Source organism: Entelurus aequoreus, linkage group LG16, assembly GCF_033978785.1.
Source record: "Entelurus aequoreus isolate RoL-2023_Sb linkage group LG16, RoL_Eaeq_v1.1, whole genome shotgun sequence".
In the NCBI taxonomy this organism is placed as follows: Eukaryota; Metazoa; Chordata; class Actinopteri; order Syngnathiformes; family Syngnathidae; genus Entelurus; species Entelurus aequoreus.
In genome coordinates, this window is record NC_084746.1 from 19637834 (window position 1) to 19659334 (window position 21501).

Consider the following 21501-nt stretch of genomic DNA (forward strand, 5'->3'; position numbering starts at 1 on the left):
TGTGCTACTTTACAACTTACCATAAACTTACTTATGGCGTGGCGAAGTTGGTAGAGTGGCCGTGCCAGCAATCGGAGGGTTGCTGGTTACTGAGGTTCAATCCCCACCTTCTACCATCCTAGTCACGTCCATTGTGTCCTTGGGCAAGACACTTCACCCTTGCTCCTGATGGGTGCTGGTTAGCGCCTTGCATGGCAGCTCCCACCATCAGTGTGTGAATGTGTGGGTGAATGTGGAAATACTGTCAAAGCGCTTTGAGTACCTTGAAGGTAGAAAAGCGCTATACAAGTATAACCCATTTATCATTTATTTATTACCATTTACAGCAGGGTCTCAAACACGCGGCCCGCGGGCCAATTGTGGCCCGCGAGACGTTATTTTGTGGCCCGCACCTTAATATGAAAATGTAATGTTAGTGCGGCCCGCAAGTTTTATATGAACAGCACTTGACAGCGTCATACTTGTAAACCCTCCCGATTTTTCCGGGAGACTCCCAAATTTCAGTGCCCCTCCCGGAAATCTCCAGGGGAAACCATTCTCCCGAATTTCTGCCGATTTTCACCCAGACAACAATATTAAGGGCGTGCCGTGACGGCCCTGCCTTTAACGTCATCTACAGCCTGTACAAACAGCGTGCCAGCCCAGTCACATGTTGTATTTGGCTTCTGTAGACACACATAAGCAACTGCAAGGCATACTTGGTCAACAGCCACACAGGTCACACTGAGGGTGGCGTATAAACAACTTTAACACTGTTACTAATATGCGCCACACTGTGAACCCACACCAAACAAGAATGACAAACACATTTCGGGAGAACATCCACACAGTAACACAACATAAACACAACAGAACAAATACCCAGAATCCCATGCAGCCCTAATTCTTCCGGGCTACAATATAACCCCCCCGCTACAACCAAACCCCGCCCCGAGGTAGTGCTGCAAGGGGTTCTGGGTATTTGTTCTGTTGTGTTTATGTTGTGTTGCGGTGCGGATGTTCTCCCGAAACGTGTTTGTCATTCTTGTTTGGTGTGGGTTCACAGTGTGGCGCATATTTGTAACAGTGTTAAAGTTGTTTGTACGGTCACCCTCAGTGTGACCTGTGTGGCTGTTGACCAAGTATGCCTTGCAGTCGCTTACGTGTGTCTACAGAAGCCAAATACAACATGTGACTGGGCTGGCACGCTGTTTGTTATTTGTTATTTGCTATTAAGTCGTCTGTTTTCATCGAACAATTCCACAGTATTCTGGACATCTGTGTTGGTGAATCTTTTGCAATTTGTTTAATTATCAATGGAGACAGCAAAGAAGAAAGCTGTAGGTAGAATCGGTGTATTAGCGGCTGGCTACAGCAACACAACCAGGAGGACTTTGACTTGGGTAGCAGACGCGCTATCCGACGCTAGCTGCAGACCGCACGATGATCGGGTGAAGTCCTTCGTCGCGCCGTCGATCGCTGGAACGCAGGTGAGCACGCATGGTGATAAGCAGATGGGGGCTGGCGTAGGTGGAGAGCTAATGTTTTTAGCATAGCTCTGTCGAGGTCCCGTAGCTAAGTTAGCTTCAATGGCGTCGTTAGCAACAGCATTGCTAGGCTTCGCCAGGCTGGACAGCATTAACCGTGTGGTTACAGGTCCAGGGTTTGGTTCGGTGTCTCCTGATAGTAGAAGTAATAGTCAGGCATGTGATTTTTCCGTCTAAAGTCGGAATTCCGTCTTTTTTAATCTCGGGGGGAAAAAAAATTATCTCCCATTTTGCCGTTTTTTTTTCCGACCCTAAATCAAGATTCGAGACGTAGTTTATATTACGCCGTAGTTGATTGGTCGATATGTTCCTTGTGACCAATCAGGACATCTGTTATGAATGATGACGTTAATAACGTCATCATTCATAATGGTTACCGTAATTTCCGGACTATAAGCCGCTACTTTTTCCTCTCGTTCTGGTCCCTGCGGCTTATACAACGGTGCGGCTTATTTACGGCCTGTTCTTCTCCGACACCGACGAAGAGGATTTCGGTGGTTTTAGTACGCAGGAGGAAGACGATGACACAATGATTAAAGACTGACTTTTCATATACCGGTAGGCTGGTTATTTTGATAACGTACAGGCGAACACTTTGTATTAATTTGCACCGTTGTATTATTTGTACTCTGCACGAATGCTGTTCGCCATGTCAAAGATGTGAAAGTTTGATTGAATGATTGAAAGATTTATTGTTAATAAATGGGACGCTTTGCGTTCCCAAACAGTCATCTCTGTCCCGACAATCCCCTCCGTGGTAGCAGGAACCCCTATATACTACGGTAATTACACATCAAAACCCTGCGGCTTATAGTCGGGTGCGGCTTATATATGGAGCAATCTGTATTTTCCCCTAAATTTAGCTGGTGCGGCTTATAGTCAGGTGCGGCTTATAGTCCGGAAATTACGGTACTATACGGCCATTTTCCATATGTAAACAATGTCGGTTCTCGAGAGAAAGGACGCTTTACGAGTAAAATAAATTGATAAACATGTCAAAAATAAGTTCCGATGGGACTGGATGGAAAGGGAAATCACTGATACTGTTGGGAAGAAGAAAGTTACGACTTTGGTCTGTGATTTTATTCGGAAAATCGATCGTCCCGGAAAGGTTTTGTGCACGTGGTGTCATAATAATATTGACTATGGATCACAAGGTTTCAAGGCTTTGGAAGTACATGCGAAACGCCAAATACATATGAAACAACTTGAAGCAAGGAAAACAAACTTTTCACTAGCTGGTACTTTTGGATGTCAACCGAAAGTGAGCAAACCTTACGGACTTCATCTTTTGTTTAAACTGCCGTAGACATCGAGAGGAAAGATCCGCCCACTTCAGTTGCAGACAGGGTTGTTAATAATGAGGTAAGTTAAAAAATATTTGCTTGCGAAATACGCATGTTTGTTTTAAATATTAACCAATTATTGCTTTGCGAAATATAAATGGGTTTTTCTAAAAATAAAAAGCCATGTGAAAATATATTATGAAATTACAGAAATTCAAAGAGTCGCATTATTGATTCCAGTTAACAATTTATTTGAAATAAATTTGCATATAATACTATTTTGTAATATTATGTTCTTTTGTAGTCTGTTGAAACTATTGTCAGTGGTGTAACAATCTTGAAGGTAAATATTTTCACACTTGTTTCATGCAATATGTCAGTGTCCTCACATTATTATTATTTCCTATTTTCAAATATGAGTAAACAATACTAAACATGTTTAATCATTTTCATAAATGTATATCCTATTTTGGCGAAAAGAATGAAATGTTTACATTACATTACATTACATGAACTGAAGTAATGTGGTAATACTGTAAATAAACTGTAGATAATAACACTGATCGATGTGACACCTGTGGATGTGAAATGAACACAAGATGTAAATATTAGTGACTAAATACTGTTGGGACTGAACCATATACAGTGATTCATTAGGATAATTGGGTTATGTATGTTCTATTAATGATGTTTTCATGTCTTTAAACACTAAAATATTTTCTTCAAATGGTGCTGTCTTTGTTAATTTTAGCATGTTAAATTGGTGAAAAACCAGGAGCTTCGGGGGGCGTTGCCCCCCTTGTCCCCCCACCAGACCCCCGGAAATGTTTTCAGTCTTTTTCATTGTGGTCAAATCACATGCCTGAATAGTAGTATTGTTGATCTTCTGTCTATCCTTCCAGTCAGGGGCATGTTTCTTCTGTTTCTATCCGCAGTTAAGCATGATGCTATCACGTTAGCTCCGAAGCTAAAGTGCTTCACCGATGTATTGTCGTGGAGATAAAAGTCACTGTGAATGTCCATTTCGCGTTCTCGACTCTCATTTTCAAGAGGATATAGTATCCGAGGTGGTTTAAAATACAAATCCGTGATCCACAATAGAAAAAGGAGAAAGTGTGGAATACAAAGAGCCCTTGTACCTAAGTTACGGTCAGAGCAAAAAAAGATACACCCTGGTGTCCTGCACTGCACTCTAATCCTTGACTCTCACTTTCCTCATCCACGAATCTTTCATCCTCGCTCAAATTAATGGGGTAATCGTCGCTTTCTCGGTCCCAATCGCTCTCGCTGCTGGTGTAAACAATGTGCAGATGTGAGGAGCTCTTCAACCTGTGACGTCACGCTACTTCCGGTACAGGCAAGGCTTTTTTATCAGCGACCAAAAGTTGCAAACTTTATCGTCAATGTTCTCCACTAAATCCTTTCAGCAAAAATATGCAATATCGCAAAATGATCAAGTATGACACATAGAATGGACCTGCTATCCCCGTTTAAATAAGAACATTTCATTTCAGTAGGCCTTTAAGAAGTGCATGTTAGATTTTTTTAAGAAATCTTTTCTTGCGGCCCAGCTTCACCCAGTTTCTGCATCCAGTGGCCCTCAGGTAAATTGAGTTTGAGACCCCTGATTTACAGTAATATTTAATGACATACTGCAATAACTATATGATAGTTAGCATACAGAAATATGTTCGGAGGATCGATAAACTCACTTCATTAGATGTATGTGTACGCTAACAATATGTGTAGCATTAAAAATGATAAAATCCTTCACATGCCAACGAGACCACAAGATCAGCGGCTCGCCGGGCAGAGGGAGGAAGGGAGGCAAAGGAGAAAAGGGAAACTTGATCCTCATTGCCACTGTTAAATCCAAATCTGCACGGACTCAACTTTGTGACCACCAGTGTTGGGACTACCGTGTTACAAAATAACACGTTACTGTAACGCCGTTAGTTTCGGCGGTAACTAGTAATCTAACGTGTTATTTTTTATATTCAGTTACTCAGTTACCGTTACTACATGATGCGTTACTGCGTTATTTTACGTTATTTTTTATGTATTATCGGCTAGAAACAGAAGATCTGCGGTGCGGTGTCGTCCTGAATCTGTTGTGTCAAAAGCGGAGGTGCGCTCTCTGTGTGTCTGGGTGTGGGGAGGGGAGGGTAAGAAGGGAAGGGGGGCTGCGCTATACAACGTAAACCGTTGGCCAACCAAAAAGTACTTTATGGTCAAGCGGACGTGACGACAGGCTGTCCTCACTCAGATCCGCGTGGACCTGGAGGGGGCGTGCCTTAAGTCCGGCTGGAAATCGAGAGAAATTCGGGTGAATGGTTGTCCCGGGGAGAGGCACTGAAATTCGGGAGGGCTGGCAAGTATGAGATATTCTCACTTCTTTTCTTTTGTCGAGCACAAAGAAAATAACATTTTAGTTAAATGTAAGTTGTGTCTTGGATCAAAGATCCCGTCTGTAATGAAGTTCAAAAAAACAAAAGGTATATCCAATGAATAACTTTACTCAGATTATAGCAGGGTACAAAACATGTGACGAACACTTTTACGACTCAACGCAAAACATAACAACCACGCTAGCAACGCACCTCCTTTACGGCAGCTGTCGCAACGTCCTTAAAGCAACAGCAGCACATACATATATATATATATGCAACATATATGACATCTCCCTTTTTTTTTTAACTTTTGTTTTTCTTTCCAATGTTTTCGAAAACAAGATCAGCTAGCATCAATAATCAATCAATAATAATAATCAAGCAATATTCAATCTGCTCAGAACAACAAAGCAACAGCAGCATCAAAGCACAACATTTAACGTATCTGTTTCACATCCCTTTTCTTTTTTTTTTTTGTAAGTCTCTCAATTTCACAGAGACAGTTTGACCACAGGTTTTATCAGTCTGCCTGAGCGTGTGAACAGTCCATCTTTTGCAGGAGGTGGACGGCATTGAGTGTTGGTGAAACAGTGTCAGTAGTAATGACAGGGGAAGGCTGCTGTGTAGCAGTGTCATGTAGCTGTCCACCTGGAGGTAGAGTTGCTGTGTCTCCAGTTGGCTCAGGAACATGTTGCAGGTGACGACGGTTGCGCCTCAATGTCGCCCCCTGTTGAGTCTCGATGATGTATGATCTTGGCGTTGCGCAGTCAGCGGTGATGACAGCAGGTGTTCCCCAGGCGTGCTGATTGTCCAGTTTGACGCGGACAGGATCACCAGGTCTCAGCGACGGCAGGGGCTTTGCTCCATGTCGGAGTTTGAAGTAGAACGCGTGTTTCTCTTTCTCCTCTGCATCTTTGCTCCTGATGGTTTTCAGGTTAGGCCATCTAGGAAGTAGGTTTTTCTCAAGTGTTGGAAGTGTTGTTTTTATCTTCCTGCCCATACGTCATCATCATGGCGCCGATGAAGGCTGCCTCGGTGCTTTTGTGCGCTCTGTTTTGTTTGTTTTTGTACATAAATTGTGTTTCCGGGTGCTCTTACACCCGTGCAGAGCTACTGAACATCAGATCCACCATCCCTATGGACTTGTTACCGGTCATCTTAGCGTCAGCTGCGGATTTGGTCCATTCTGTGCTCAAAAGAGGGAAACCGCACCGAAGAGGAAAGCGAGCGGGCGCACTTGTCCGTCATCGCGGACGGGGATTACGCACGCCTCTACCAGGCATCTTCCTCTCCAACGTCCGCTCACTTGCCAACAAGATGGACGAGCTAGCGTTGCTGATGAGAAGGAACAAGGACTTCTCCTCATCATGTGTGTTGTGTTTCACGGAGACTTGGCTGAGCGCAAGTGTCCCGGACAGCGCGCTTCAACTGGAGGGCTTTCATCTCCTCCGCACGGACCGAGACGCGGCGCTCTCTGGCAAAAAAAGAGGCGGGGGACTATGCTTCTTTATCAACAATAGCTGGTGCACAGACGTGACAGCGATTTTTAAACACTGTTCTTCTTCTCTGGAATATTTATTCATCCACTGTAAGCCCTTTTACTCACCGCGTAAGATTGTTTCATTCATTCTCGTGGCTGTTTACATCCCGCCCGGCGCGGACGTGCGTGACGCTCAGCGCGCGCTCGCAGGACAGATCTTACATGTGGAACGGTCTTTTCCTGACTCTCTTGTTATCGTGCTTGGTGACTTTAACAAGGGAAATTTGAGCCAGGAATTACCAAAGTATAGACAGTTTATTAAATGCCCAACCAGAGAGGAGAACACGCTGGATCACTGCTACACTACATTGAGCAAGGCTTTTCATGCAGTCCCGCGCGCTGCTCTTGGACTATCAGATCACGTGATGGTGCACTTAATCCCTTCATACAGACAGAGACTGAAACTGGCTAAACCTGTTATGAGGAACATTAAGTGTTTCACCGCCGAGTCTGTGGACGAGTTGCGTGCTTGTTGGGAAACGACAGACTGGGAGGCAATTGGAGCGGCCACGAACAATCTGGACGAGTATACGGACACTGTGACCTCATACATACAGTTCAATGAGGCGCGCATCATTCCAACGCGCACCAGGGTTTGTTATAACAACGACAAGCCCTGGTTCACACCCAAGTTCCGACAGCTGCGCAAGAAGAATGAGGCTGCGTGGAGAAGCGGGGACCGAAGTACATGCAGAGAAGCGAAGTACCACTTCACCAGGGAAGTGGAGAAAGCTAAATCTGTGTACTCTAACCGCCTACAGGAACAGTTCCGCTCCAATGATTCTGCGGCAGTTTGGAGAGGTTTAAGGGCCCTTACGAACTATAAGCCCAAAACCCCCCAGGCCCTGAATGACCGGACTCTCGCTCAGGGCCTCAACACACATTACTGTCGTCATGAACGGCCTTCAGCTCATCAAAGCCCACCATCACCCTCCCCACCAATGCCAGCACATCATTAAAGGAGTTAAAGGACTCAAAGGACTCCAATGACATCACAGGACTCCAAAAACACAATAAGAATGTAAAGACCCTCTCCGTTAAAGAAGAGGATGTACGCCGGCAGTTCTTGAAGCTGAATACGCGAAAGGGCCCCAGGCCGGATGGTGTCTCCCCCTCCACTCTCAGACACTGTGCGGACCAGCTGGCTCCTGTCTTCACTGACATTTTTAACACCTCTCTGGAGCTATGCCGCGTGCCGTCCTGCTTTAAGACCTCTACCATTGTCCCTGTCCCCAAGAAAGCACGGATCACAGGACTAAATGACTACAGGCCGGTCGCGCTGACGTCTGTGGTCATGAAGTCCTTTGAGCGCTTGGTCCTGCCCCACCTCAAGGACATCACCGCCCCCCTCCTGGACCCACTGCAGTTTGCCTACAGAGCCAACAGGTCTGTGGATGATGCAGTGAACCTGGCCCTCCACTTCATCCTGGAGCATCTGGACTCCCCAGGAACCTACGCTAGGATCCTGTTTGTGGACTTCAGCTCTGCCTTCAACACCATCCTCCCTGGACTGCTACGAGACAAGCTCTACCAGCTCAGCGTGCCCGACTCCCTCTGCAGTTGGATTAATGACTTCCTGACAGACCGAAGACAGCACGTAAGGCTGGGGAAGATTGTCTCGGACAGTCGAACCACAAACACTGGTACTCCTCAGGGCTGTGTACTCTCCCCCTGGCTCTTCTCCCTGTATACAAACTGCTGCACCTCCAGTCACCAATCCGTAAAACTGCTCAAGTTTGCGGAATGACACCACCCTCATCGGGCTCATCTCGAATGGCGATGAGTCCGCCTACAGGAGAGAGGTAGACCGGCTGACGTCCTGGTGCAGCCTCAATAACCTGGAGCTGAACGCCCAGAAAACAGTGGAGATGATCATGGACTTCAGGAAAGTCACAGCCCCACCATCCCCCCTCACCCTGATTGACTCTCCCACCCCCGTCCCCATTGTGGACTCCTTCCGTTTCTTGGGCACCACCATCACCCAGGACCTCAAGTGGGAGCTGACCATCAGCTCCCTCATCAAGAAGGCCCAGCAGAGGATGTACTTCCTGCGGCAGCTGAGGAAACTTAAGGTGCCGACCGAGATGCTGGTGCAGTTTTACTCAGCCATCATAGAGTCCATCCTGACCTCCTCCATCACAGTGTGGTTCCCCGGCGCCACAGTCCAGGATAAGAATAGACTGCAACGCATCGTACGTGCTGCGGAGAAGGTGATTGGCTGCAAGCTCCCATCCCTCCAGGACTTGTTCTCCTCCAGGACCAGGAGGCGTGTGGGTCGGATCACAGCTGACTCTTCTCACCCTGGACACACACTATTCTCCCCTCTCCCCACAGGCAGGAGACTACGCTCCATCCAGACCCACAACTCCCGCCACCTGAACAGTTTTTTCCCCTCGGCCATCAGGCGAATGAACAATAACTCCTAACAGCAGCTCCTTGAATTCCTTGAATCCCTTCTAAGTCTATCTGATAGCTCAGTCACAGCTCTTTTTATACCAAATATGTGTTATATGTGTTTTATGTCGCACGTTTGCACCAAGAAAAATTCCTAGTTTGTGAACCCGTTCTCAAACAATGGCAATAAAACTATTCTGATTCTGATTCTGATTCTGATAAGCAGTTCAGCTGGGCTTGCACCAGTGGAGGTGCAGGGTGTAGAGCGGTAGCACATGAGAGCGAGTAGAGGATCTTTTTGTTTTAGAATAGTCTTTGCAATTTGGACTCCTCTCTCAGCATGTCCGTTTTCTTGTGGATGATGGGGACTTGAGGTAATGTGCTCAAAGTCATACTCTCTAGCGAACTCTCGGAACTCCTCACATGTGAACTGGGGCCCATTATCACTAATTACTTGGTCTGGGCAACCGAATCTGGCAAATACTGCTTTTAGCTTCAACACCACCTGTGAAGCAGTGGTTGTAGGCATGTGGAGTATCTCGAGGAACCTGGAAAAGTAGTCTGACACGACGAGGTAAGTATGTTTGTTATGATCAGTGTTGGGTTAGTTACTGAAAACCAGTAACTAGTTACAATTACTAGTTACTTAATTTCAAAAGTAACTCAGTTACTAACTCAGTTACTTACATCAAAAAGTAATGCGTTACTGTGAAAAGTAACTATTTCGTTACTTCTTTTTTTCTTCTTTTTTTTTAAAGCTCCCATTAATGGCCTTTTAGCCTTCATTTCAGTACTGTTATTGCACTGGAGAATAATACAATCTGTTGATCAACTTGACATGCATTTTTATTTGCATTTTAACATAATTAATGAAAAACAGCGCAACATAAAAAGGCATTTCTCCTTTCTTTAAACTTGGACCAATGACCATTAATAAAAAACAACTGAAAGTGCAACGTAAGAAGGCACATCATCTTCCTTGAGACATAGATAGTGAAATAAAGCCTGACATCTGGACTGATGCTGCTGTCTTCCACACTTGGAGTCGTGGATTGTAGAGTCCTTGTTTTCAGTGGCAGGATCATTGACACAGATGGTGAAGTTTCAGATGTAACACTTTTGAGGGGTTTAAGCACCTGGAGGACCTCCTCTGCCACTCTCACATCATCATCAGACAGGTTGATGATGTATTTGACATTTTTCTTCAGGGTCTTGTGGGTCAATGCAGAGTATATAGCTGCCTGCTGCTGCAACATATCATAAGTGGAGTTCCACTTTGTTGGGACATCATGTATGAGCTTTATGAGTAGGCAGCTTTAGTAGTCTTGCTTTGTCTTAAGCACATGAGCAGCTGTTGTGCTAGGAAACCTCCTTCCTGATCCATCCTATTGACTGAGATGTGATGCCAAATTCCCTACATGTGCAAAGCACCTACCTGTGGTCCCAGTCCTGCCTCATTCACTGCAATTATTTGACTTTTGGCATTATCACGTGTGACTGGGAAATCTTTATCTTCCATTCCTCCACTGCTTGTGTCAGTACCTGCGCAAATTGACTCTCGTAGAGGGGGCGTGTCTGCTCATCTGGCAGTCTGCTGTGATTAAGTGAGCGCTTATCGTCACATAGTTTCCTTGGACGTGCACCAGTCTGTCGTGAGCGCAACTGGTGATGCTCGGGATAGTTCATCCACAACTTTTTTCTTCTCATGCTCATAAAGATCTGGCACAATCTTAGCGCTGAAGTGGGTGCGCGACGGGATGTCGTAACGTGGCTCAAGCACGTTCAGCATGTGTTTAAAACCCTCGTTTTGCACAACGGAGTCTGCTCCTATAAACACACCGATTGAATGGCGCGGGGCGTTCAAGCTCTTCCATTACTCCGCTCGCCATGACCACGCTGTGTGTAGACTGAACGTGCATGCGAACAACTTTTTTGTTTTGTTTTATATATCAAACCGCGGATCACGTGTGTGCCTCCCCTCCCCACACCCAGACACACGCCTCTTTTCTTCTCTCCGGCGTGTGACAGGGGAAGATTTAGAAGAAAGACACCGCAGCGCATCTGTTTCTAGCCGATACTACATAAAACATAACGTAAAATAACGCAGTAACGCATCATGTAGTAACGGTAACTGAGTTACTGAATAAAAAAAAATAACGCGTTATTTAAGTGTAGTGGATTGTCCGAAGCTTAAGCAGGCAACAAAAGTAGTTTAGTACAACAAATGTATTTACCCATTATCAGAAGTGCAGGTTGAATTAAGTTGTCCGTGCAAGCAGACACAATGTACTCCAGAGCACACAAGACACACACAAGCCAAAATCACCCCCGAGTTCCGGTCTTCTGCCATTTTTTATATGTCTGTTGTGCGTCATCGTTCCTTATCGAGTGCGTCAATGTCTTGTTTTGCTTTTCCTATCTGTTCCATAACAACTCGAATCCTTTAGACAGTCAACACATTCTATAGACAGGTTGGCACGACTTAATATTCACTTTTGTCCCACAACTGGTCCATTCAATGGCACAAAAATACAAGAGTATTGAAAATGAGCAGACATTCTTAAAAGACAAGAAATATAGGTCAAAAGGTCAGAAATTCTACTACACTAGTTACCGCCGAAACTAACGGTGTTATAGTAACGCGTTACTTTGTAACGCGTTAGTCCCAACACTGGTTATGATCACATAAGTCAATAGCAATTCTCTTCCAGGGCCGGTCAGGTAGAGGGGTCGAGGTGAGGGGCTCTTTGCGCTGTGTGGGTCTCATCTCATGACAAACCTGACCGGTCTGGATTTTCTGCTTGATTTCAGCTGAGATGCCAGGCCACCACACTGAAGTGTTAGCCCGCTCTTTGCATTTTGACAGTCCTTGATGTCCATCATGGATTCGATCCAGGACATCTGCTCTTAGAGAGCTTGGGATTATCATGCGACATCCTCTTGAGATGATTCCGTTGTACTCCGACAGTTCACTCCTTATAGGGTAATAGTCTCTGATGGTTAGTGCAACATCAGCCACATAGTCCGGCCATCCTGACTTGACACATTTAAGCACCATCTGCAAGTTGCTGTCAGCTGCTGTGGCTGCTCTTATGGTCCCAAGCTTTTGTGGTGTAGCTGGCATGTTGTCAACAACGGCTGCAATATAACATCCCACTTCTGACATCATGTAATGAAGTTAAAAAAAAACAAAGGTATATCCAATGAATAACTTTACTCAGATTATAGCAGGGTACAAAACATGTGACGAACACTTTTACGACTCACCGCAAAACATAACAATCACGCTAGCAACGCACCTCCTTTACGGCAGCTGTCGCAACGTCCTTAAAGCAACAGCAGCACATACATATATATATATGTGTAGTGGATTGTCTGAAGCTTAAACAGGCAACAAAAGTAGTTTAGTACAACAAATGTATTTACCTATTATCAGAAGTGCAGGTTGAATTAAGTTGGCCGTGCAGACAGACCACATGTTACTCCGGAGTAAACAAGACACACACAAGCCAAAATCACTGTCGAGTTCCGGTCTTCTGCCATTTTTTATATGTCTCTTGTGCGTCATTGTTTGTTATCTAATGCGTCAATGTCTTTTTGTTATCCCTATCTGTTCCATAACAACTCGAATCCTTTAGACAGTCAACACATTCTGTAGACAGGTTGGCACGACTTAATATTCACTTTTGTCCCACTGGCACAGAATAGAAGAGACATTAAATGAGCGTACATTCTTATTAGACATGCAATATAGGTCAAAGGTCAGAAATTCTACTACATACCCGCCTTTCAGGGTCTTAAGACCCTGGACCAAAACAATTTCTGATGTAGACCACATGTTAAATCTCTACCACAGATAGAGGCAAAAACCTCAATGTTTTTGTACGAGGCAAAAATTCCGTCTATGACCCTCCTTCAGAGCGATCGCTGTTACCAGCCTGCAGTAAAACCATCTCACAGAACACAATTAGTGGCCTACCCTTTGATTTAGTAAAGGAATAACAAATACTTTGATCATGAACATCATTGAACATAAATAGATGAATGTATATAGACTTATGACTGTAAGACATTTGCAAAAATATTTTTCCCGGCATTTGCAATGAATGTAGTTACCAATATTGTTAATTATCAATTGATTTTGAACACACAACTGAATTTTGTATGAGTCCATGTTCGATTAGAGCTCGTATAGATGGCTCGGTGGTGCCTCAGGCTGGTGGCCTGCTGACACCTCGTTGGGCTTTTGGCTGCCTTGGTGAAGAAAGAGATCCACTCAAACAGTCTGTCTCTGTCTCTTCTTGGGGTGTGGTTCAGTCCATTGGGCAGACTGTGCAATGGCATGTGCGTGCTGGCCGAAATTGGGGAAAAGCTGAGAAAAAGTTGGAGCTGTGGGGGCTTTGGGGATGGCGGGGGCAGAGTATGGGGCGTGGGGCTTTGGTCCAGGCCCTCGGCTTGCTTCAGGCCTCCTCGCTGCTTCGGCACTCCCGACACTTCTTTCCACAGCTCTTAGTTGTTCTCGTCATCGCTGGCAAGGTGTTGTCTCTCCTCTCGGTTCCTTCCAGTCAGGTATCGGGTGTTGGTCCTGGATTGGCTTTGACCGTGCCCCTCTTAGCGAGTGTAAGGGAATCTGGAGTGGCTGCTTTCATCCTCAAATCTGCACAGAGGAACCGGCACACAAATTCTACATTTTGCAAACTTACCATTTTGGTCTCATGGTCTTTCCACCTTCCTAGGAAGCTGCTGGTCCTGAGAAGTGCTGATCTTGTGACTGAAGATGATAACCTGTTTTCTTAAAATAGGTGCCGTTGTTTGACCTAATCTTTTTGGGGAAACCATGTCGGGATATTAGATCATTCACAAAACATTTAATTACTGAATTGGCACCCTCCTTTGAGGTTGGGGTTGCTTCCGCCAACCACTGCAATTGTCAATCTAAATCATTACGTTCCTTTATCCTTGTACCGGATTGATCATATCGATTAAATAAAACCTCAACACGCTCAAACTTGACCCAATCCAAACTCACCTCCCCCCTCTGTCCCTCTCACAGGGACAGTGTTAGTCGTAGTAATAGTAATAGTAATAGTAATAGTAGTAGTAGTATTAGTAGTTTCAGAAACATCCAAGAAAAAGAAAAGGCAGCTGATAGTCAAGCGCAGCAAGAACAGAGGCGGAGGACAGGTCATGTTTGAGGTCACTGTTCGCTTTTGCAATAGTACTTTGATATTTTACAACACCTAGTGAATTATTGTGGCCTCAATAATTCACTAAATAGTTGTATTTAATTTAGTCTATCTATGATGGGACAATGCACAGAAACATTAAGTTCAGAAACAGATATGTTCTGTACCAGATTATTTCTAAATAGCTACTTTCCATCTGTAGTCCCTGGCTACCTAAATTAAAGGGATCCAAAAATCAAGCAATAAAATTATGACACTAATTAATCATAATAAATATATACATTCATAGTAATCAATAATTAATCAAAAAATAATCATACTGTAGCATGTAATCAGATTAAGAGAAGTCCTCAAATGCCCCTTCATGGACACATACTTACCATACAATACAACCACACCTTATTTACATCATCACACAAAGACCATACATGCTCTTGTTCACATCTGTCATCATTCGTAAAAACAACCAAGATTTTAACAGCCATACCTCACAATTTACAACAAAATGCTTTAATGGATAAATATACTACACATTAAGTTGATGTGTCAACATAATGCCCATCTTAGTGACCGTGTGAGCAGCCTTGATTGCTCCAAAGCCACCTTTTAACTTCGAATTTTCTATTCCTTTTGTTATAACGTGGAGAAGGCTAATTGGTCTGTACATGTTCTGGTCTTCTTTATTTCCTGCTTTATGGATTTAATCATAGTAGCAGTTTCTCGACGTGGTAGGGAAAGTGTTTTCCGTTATTGATTTATTTATCAATCGTTGTTATACGAGCAATAATACAATCCTTATATGTTTTTAGGAAGATAGTGTCCAACCCATATATATATCTCTAGATCGTGAGTCTGATAATGCAGTGAAGATTTTGTTTAACTTTGTTTCATTTGTTAATTCTAAAATTAGTCCATCCTGAATAAATGACAATTATTTGCACTGATTTTGAGGGACTTTTTATTCAGGGTTTGTACAGACTGGATGAAATGTTCATTAAAATTATTACTTATGTCCAGACTGTCTGCGACAGTAGCGCCATTGATATTTAATGTTATAGTGTTGTTTGTTGTTTGCTCTCTTTCCGTAAGTTTGTATCTGGTTTTCCATAACTTTCTAATGTTCCCTTTTGCAGCTTTGATTAATTCTAAATGAAAGTCAGCCTTAGACTTCCGCATAAACATTGTAACTTTGTTCCTCCAAACTTTTAAAATCATACGATCTGTATTTAGACCTGTTTTAATTGCTCTTATGAGAGCTGAGTCCTCATGTCTTTATTAGAATCCAAATTGTTTTATTAATCCAATGGTATTTTTATTTTACACTCTTCTTTCTGGTTTTGTATTCGTGTATTTACAGATGTTCTCTTTGATTTTTGTCATCCAATTGTAATTCTAGTAGGGCTGCTTATCATTTGTATCATGTAGAAGCCGTTTATAATATCCTTAAGTTTCTTTCTACGTGTTTTATTCAACCAGTCCAGATTAACGTCCCCCATGACGTTACTTCTTTCATACTATGCTGTTTGAGGATGTCTGAAAATGAATCAAGAAAAATGTCTTTAGCTGTGGTCCGTCTGTATACTACAATTACCTTGAAATACATTTCTGAGGAAAATGTGATTTTAATTTCAACATACTCAAATTGATCTACTTTTAATGTTTTCCCTTTCATAGATCATAATTCCTCCCCCCTTTGTCACTCGATCTGTATTTTCTGTAATCTTGTCCACCGGGACATTAATTAGAACAAAAGTTGTTGTGGGTTTTAACCATGTCTCTGATAGACACGGTAATCCGGATTAGAGTCTGACAGTAACTGCTGTATTTGTTCAGTATGTTTCCTGTGGTAGAAAGTTTAATAATGCGGACACGTTTGTTACTGAATACTTTCTACAGACTTCTGTCTCTCTGCGACTTTGTGTATGTAATAAGCAACTACAATTATTTGATATTCTTAAATTTTGTTTTAGCTCAGCTGTTGTGTAGCTGCTAGCTCTTTGTAGCCTACAGCAGGAATGTCCAAATTGCAACCAATAGCTATGTTTTTAACAGACAACCGAAATAATTGAAAATGTGGTGTTAGCGTATCGGTTCAATCAGCGGCAGCTATGCCCTGTTTTATCATTTGACCTAAATTTTTGGTTTCGTAGGCAGGACAGAGGGAACAATGTGGGTCATTAGTTGTCCATCTTATATCATTCTAATTGTTGTAAGGATAGTTCACATGAGCGGCCATACCTTGAGTCCCACCATATATAAGAGTCAAAAGGCTCCTATTATGAGTCGTCTAATTGGTGATCATACACTTTGGCAGTTTGGGTGGCAGGGCACACGGACGCACCTCAGTCAGCCAGTGCTAGGACAGTTGGAGCAGTCCCCGTCCTCCATTCGTTCCTGGGAGGCGTCCCCAGTAGTTGTCAGCTGATGTCGTGCTGTCAGGCAACATCAGGAAGTTCCTTCTGTGCAGTATTGAATGTCAGGGCACAGTTCGTAAGCAGGTCATTACAAGGTGTGTGCAGGTTGACCACAAAGGAATGCTTCAAAGATTGTGTTGAACATTGTCCGTTGACACTTATGTCCAGCAGGGGTCTGTTTGTATCCTGCTGTTCGTCCTGCTGTCACACCTGTATTTTTTGTGAGCATGTTCTGGCTACAACTTTGGAGCTTGTCTTGTTCAGAGAAGCTGGCAGTCCCCCGGCTGCACATCCTTTCCACCCTCGCTTGACCTAGCACAACCGTGGCTACCACCCAAGTCCGTCTGTATGGTTTTACGTTTTGTTGGGGTTTTTTTCTCCAGAATTTGGAACTCAAAACATGTACACCCATCGTTTTCATATCCTCTCGGTTAGTTCAATTTTGCATATCACGTTTTAAAATTACAGTCTTAACTATCCCATTAATTGCTAATCAATAACCTTAATTCAAAGATTATACGTACTACTTCATGTGTATTTAAGTACCCTTTTAATTCACTTAAAGATTATCTATACGTTAATTTAAACTATCATTTGTCTATCAGTAGCCGCGAGCAAGCTGTCATGCTTGCACTCTGACCTCCCGCTGTGCATGATATTCTCCAAAACAAAAGAAGGTATTTATTCACGTTTCTCCTTATCTTTCAGCTAAATCTTTTAATCTTTTAACTTTTTTTATTTTTATTGTCTGCATTTTAATTTTGCTTTTATTTTCTTTCATTTCACTTTGTTGTCTGTGAAGCACTTTGAGTCTGCCCTTTCCTGGAAAAACGCCACACAAACAAAGCTGCCCCGCCTTGCCTTGCCTGTCTCCGACTCGTTATCCAACCTAGTCACAACAAACACACAAGGCCATGCTCTAAGCGCCAGGCTTAATCACACTTCTCCTCTTTTTAACACTTTACATATCGGCTCTTATTCTATTTATTAATGTATGCTGTTATTTGTAATTATTATTCAACACTATTCACAGCAAACGGTTGTAAAGTTATAGTTATTCGCATTATACTCTCAAAATCTATAGCTAATTGAAAGCTGTTGAGATTTGGTTTGCCTCCTTCATCTCAGTGGCCTAGTGGTTAGAGTGTCCGCCCTGAGATCGGCAGGTCGCAAGTTCAAAACTCCGGTCGAGTCATACCAAAGACTATAAAAATTTTTGGAGCCAAATCACCAAAAATGATACTCGGGCGCGGCACCGCTGCTGCCCACCGCTCCCCCCACCTCCCAGGGGCGATCACGGGGATGGGCCAAATGCAGAGGACAAATTCCACCACACCCAGTGTGTGTGTGACAATCACTGGCACCCCAACTTTAACTCTAACTTTATTCTGTCATGCCATTATCCTCTTCTAGCTCAACATCCAGAAGTATGGTATACTGCAATGTCTAAATAAAAATATAAATTACTCCAAACTAAAATGTCAGACTGCACTTTAAAGTTACCTGACTTAAACTTACTTTTATTAAATTGATTTCCAAACTAACCACCACCACAGCAGACATCTTCCTCAATCCTATCCCAATACTCCCATAAATTAAAAGTGTTTCACAATAGTGGTTAAGTAGTTATTTTAAGTAATAGATCTCAAAATGTAGAAATTAATAAGACTAAATTTGCCAGAAAGAGTAACTTGACAGAGTATATGAACTAACTTCTTGAGAATAATAATTGATCATAAATATGTTGGAAGCCACATATTGAACATATTAAAGAAAAATATCCAAATCCATTGCTATTCGGTATAAAGTAAAACACATGCTGAATAAGAAATGTCTGCACATTTTATATTATTAATTTATATTTATAGAAGAAATATAGACCCAATACTTAAACTTAAAAGGCTCATTTCAATATTACACAAAGCATTATTGTTATGATCATACCAATCTATTTTTTATAAGTCATAATGTGTTAAATGTTCAGATAATTTAATTTTAAAACAATGGCAATTATGTTTCCGAGTAAAGAACAACAGCCTTCCAGTTTGTGTTCTTAGCTTGTTTACATTATGAGGAGAAAACTATTATTTACGGGGGATATTGATTTTTGAAATAGGTCAAGTAAAATAAAATAAAAACACAAATGTATTTCAGTTTTAGGAGTTACATGATGGACCATCCTCAGTGATGAGCTGAACACATGTAGTTTTTTGTTATGGTTTTTGAGACCCTTGAAAAGTAAAGTTTTTTGAACATTATAAAATATAGTAACAATTACTTTCATCTTTTAACGTTGATGTTCCAGGTAATTTAATGTTCAGTAATTGTATATCATAGGCCAATATAAGCTTTGGCTTCCGCCTATTCTTTTTTTCGGTCATTCTTTTTCTTTTTTGTTCTGTGTGTAAATGTGTATGATTGTTAATATGTCTAATTTACTGTTAAACTGCTCACAACTTAAATATTGGGTTTCACTATGTAAAGCGCTTTGAGTCACTTGAGAAAAAGCGCTATATAAATGTAATTCACTTCACTTCACACAAATTGGTTGATGGTTGATTATATGACCAAAATAAACTTATTTCATTTATTCATTCATTATCTGTCGCACTCATAGTTTTATTCCATTTTGCATGTAATTATTCCTATTGATTTCTTCCCCTTTCACTCAAACAACTAAACAAACAAACAATTAAACAAACTTGCAGCTAACCACAATCAACAGCATACCATTTACGAATACCTTCATTTGTCACTTTCTCATCTTTTCTTCACTTTCGTTTTCCTTTACAAACAACATCCTGTATCCATCTCTTCCTTACACTTCACCCAATGTTTCTATTTTCTGTTCTCCTAGAAACCATTCACATAACGTAAGGTTATAAACATCTTTTTCCCATATTTTCTCAAACCATCCTCTTCACCCTCGTTCTGTTTTTTCACCTGCTCTCTCTTCCTCTCTCTCTGACTTTCTCTCCTTCTCTCACAATACAAACACAATAATCCAAAATAATCAGTCTTATAAAATAATTTTAGCTTTAGATATGATTTAGGGCAGTGGTTTTCAACCTTTTTTTCCCAGTAAAATAAAGAAATAAAATACAGCATAATGTCATCATTTTCTGATTTATTAAATTGTATAACAGTGCACCATATTGCTCATTTGTTGTGGTCTTACTTGACTTATTTGGACAAACAAAAACAAAAAAGAATAACTAAAACGTTTTAAAAATTAAACAAGTGATTAAATTATAATACAGATTTCTATACATATAATCAATCATCAACCTTCTTTGGATATTGTAATAGAGATCCATCTGGGCTCGTGAACTTAATTCTAAATATTTATTTTGTTGAAGAATTATTCTTCTATAATTATATTTATAAAGGATTTTGAATTGTCGCTATTTTAAAATATTTAAAATCTCAGGTCCCCTTTGGCATACCTTCAAGTACCCCCCTTTTTTGTCCGGGCGGAAACACCATACCCTCCTTTGAGAACTACTGGTTTAGCCTATAAAAAATCCTTTGTCTCATACATCATTAGACTGTACAACTCCTCTTTGGGGGGGCTAGGATGACAGGGAATGCAAAACAATAACAGTGCAATACTTTTTTATATCATGGTCGTTAATGCCTAGTTTCTCTTATTTTACTGTTCTATTTTTATTCTCCTTGTAATATTTTTCTATTTTGTTTCCATTTATACCCTTATTAGTTACTGTTTACTTGTTACTTCTTCTTCCTGAGGGAACTCTCCTGAAGGAATCAATAACGTTTTATCTGTCTATCTATCTATCTACTACTAACCCGAGCACAATTCATGACGTCATGCTCATCTTGCAGACAGTTATTTCCATTTAGTTTTATTCTCTACATGTAATTCTACATGCACCAATGTCACATAGAAATTAGCTTTCTTTGTTATTTATTTACATTATTATTTCTGGTTTACTTGCTGTCTGTTTACTTAAGTTCTCATATTTTGGTCTGTCTTCCTTCTGATTAGAATTTGTTTAACGCTTCTCTACGTTTTGTTTTGACAATGGCGCTGAGTGTTGGCGACGCTTATCTGTACTTCTTCAGACTCTATGTTTCACAGTTTGCACAGATGCCCTTAGATGTATTAGAATATACATTTAACTTTTATTTTATTGTGTGTTTATTCCTAAAAAAAAATTAAAATGTCAATGTATAATCAATTTATCTGTATCAAATTTAAATTCAATATTATTAATTTATTTGTTGTATAACTATTAATTCAAAGTTACAATGTGTCCTAATCTATGATGTGCGTGCGTGTGTGTGTTTGTCTCAACTTCCACACAGGAACTGGATGGATCAGATAAGCAACAAGGCTGTTCAATACAATATATACACATGAATATACACATGAATATATACACATGAATATACTAATGAATTTAACAATGCTTCAATGTCCCAGTCCAAATGTATGTATTGATATTTAAATGTTTATTTATTCATATACAGTATATTTTATTTTTCCTATTATCAAAACCAACCTGTCAGCCTTCTCTTCAGATTTGAGTACAGCTGTCCACTATATATATTTATATATATTTTTTTATTTTTTTATTTTTGTATTCTTTAAACCTAGCTCAATGCTAAACTAATCCAATGCTATGCTAACTCAATGCTAACCTAGCTTAATGCTAACCTAGCTCAATGCTATCCTAGCTCAATGCTATCCTAACATTGTCACACCTCTTCGGCCCACGCCTCACGCAGCTGTCACTCGCAC

At 41.6% G+C, this 21501-nt stretch overlaps 1 protein-coding gene across 1 annotated transcript in view; it reads left to right on the forward strand.

Annotated features, from left to right (window-relative positions):
• Positions 1-21501, forward strand: part of LOC133630685 (polyamine-transporting ATPase 13A3-like) — a 139640-nt gene that overhangs the window by 48975 nt on the left and 69164 nt on the right. The gene's annotated exons all lie outside the window — the stretch shown is intronic.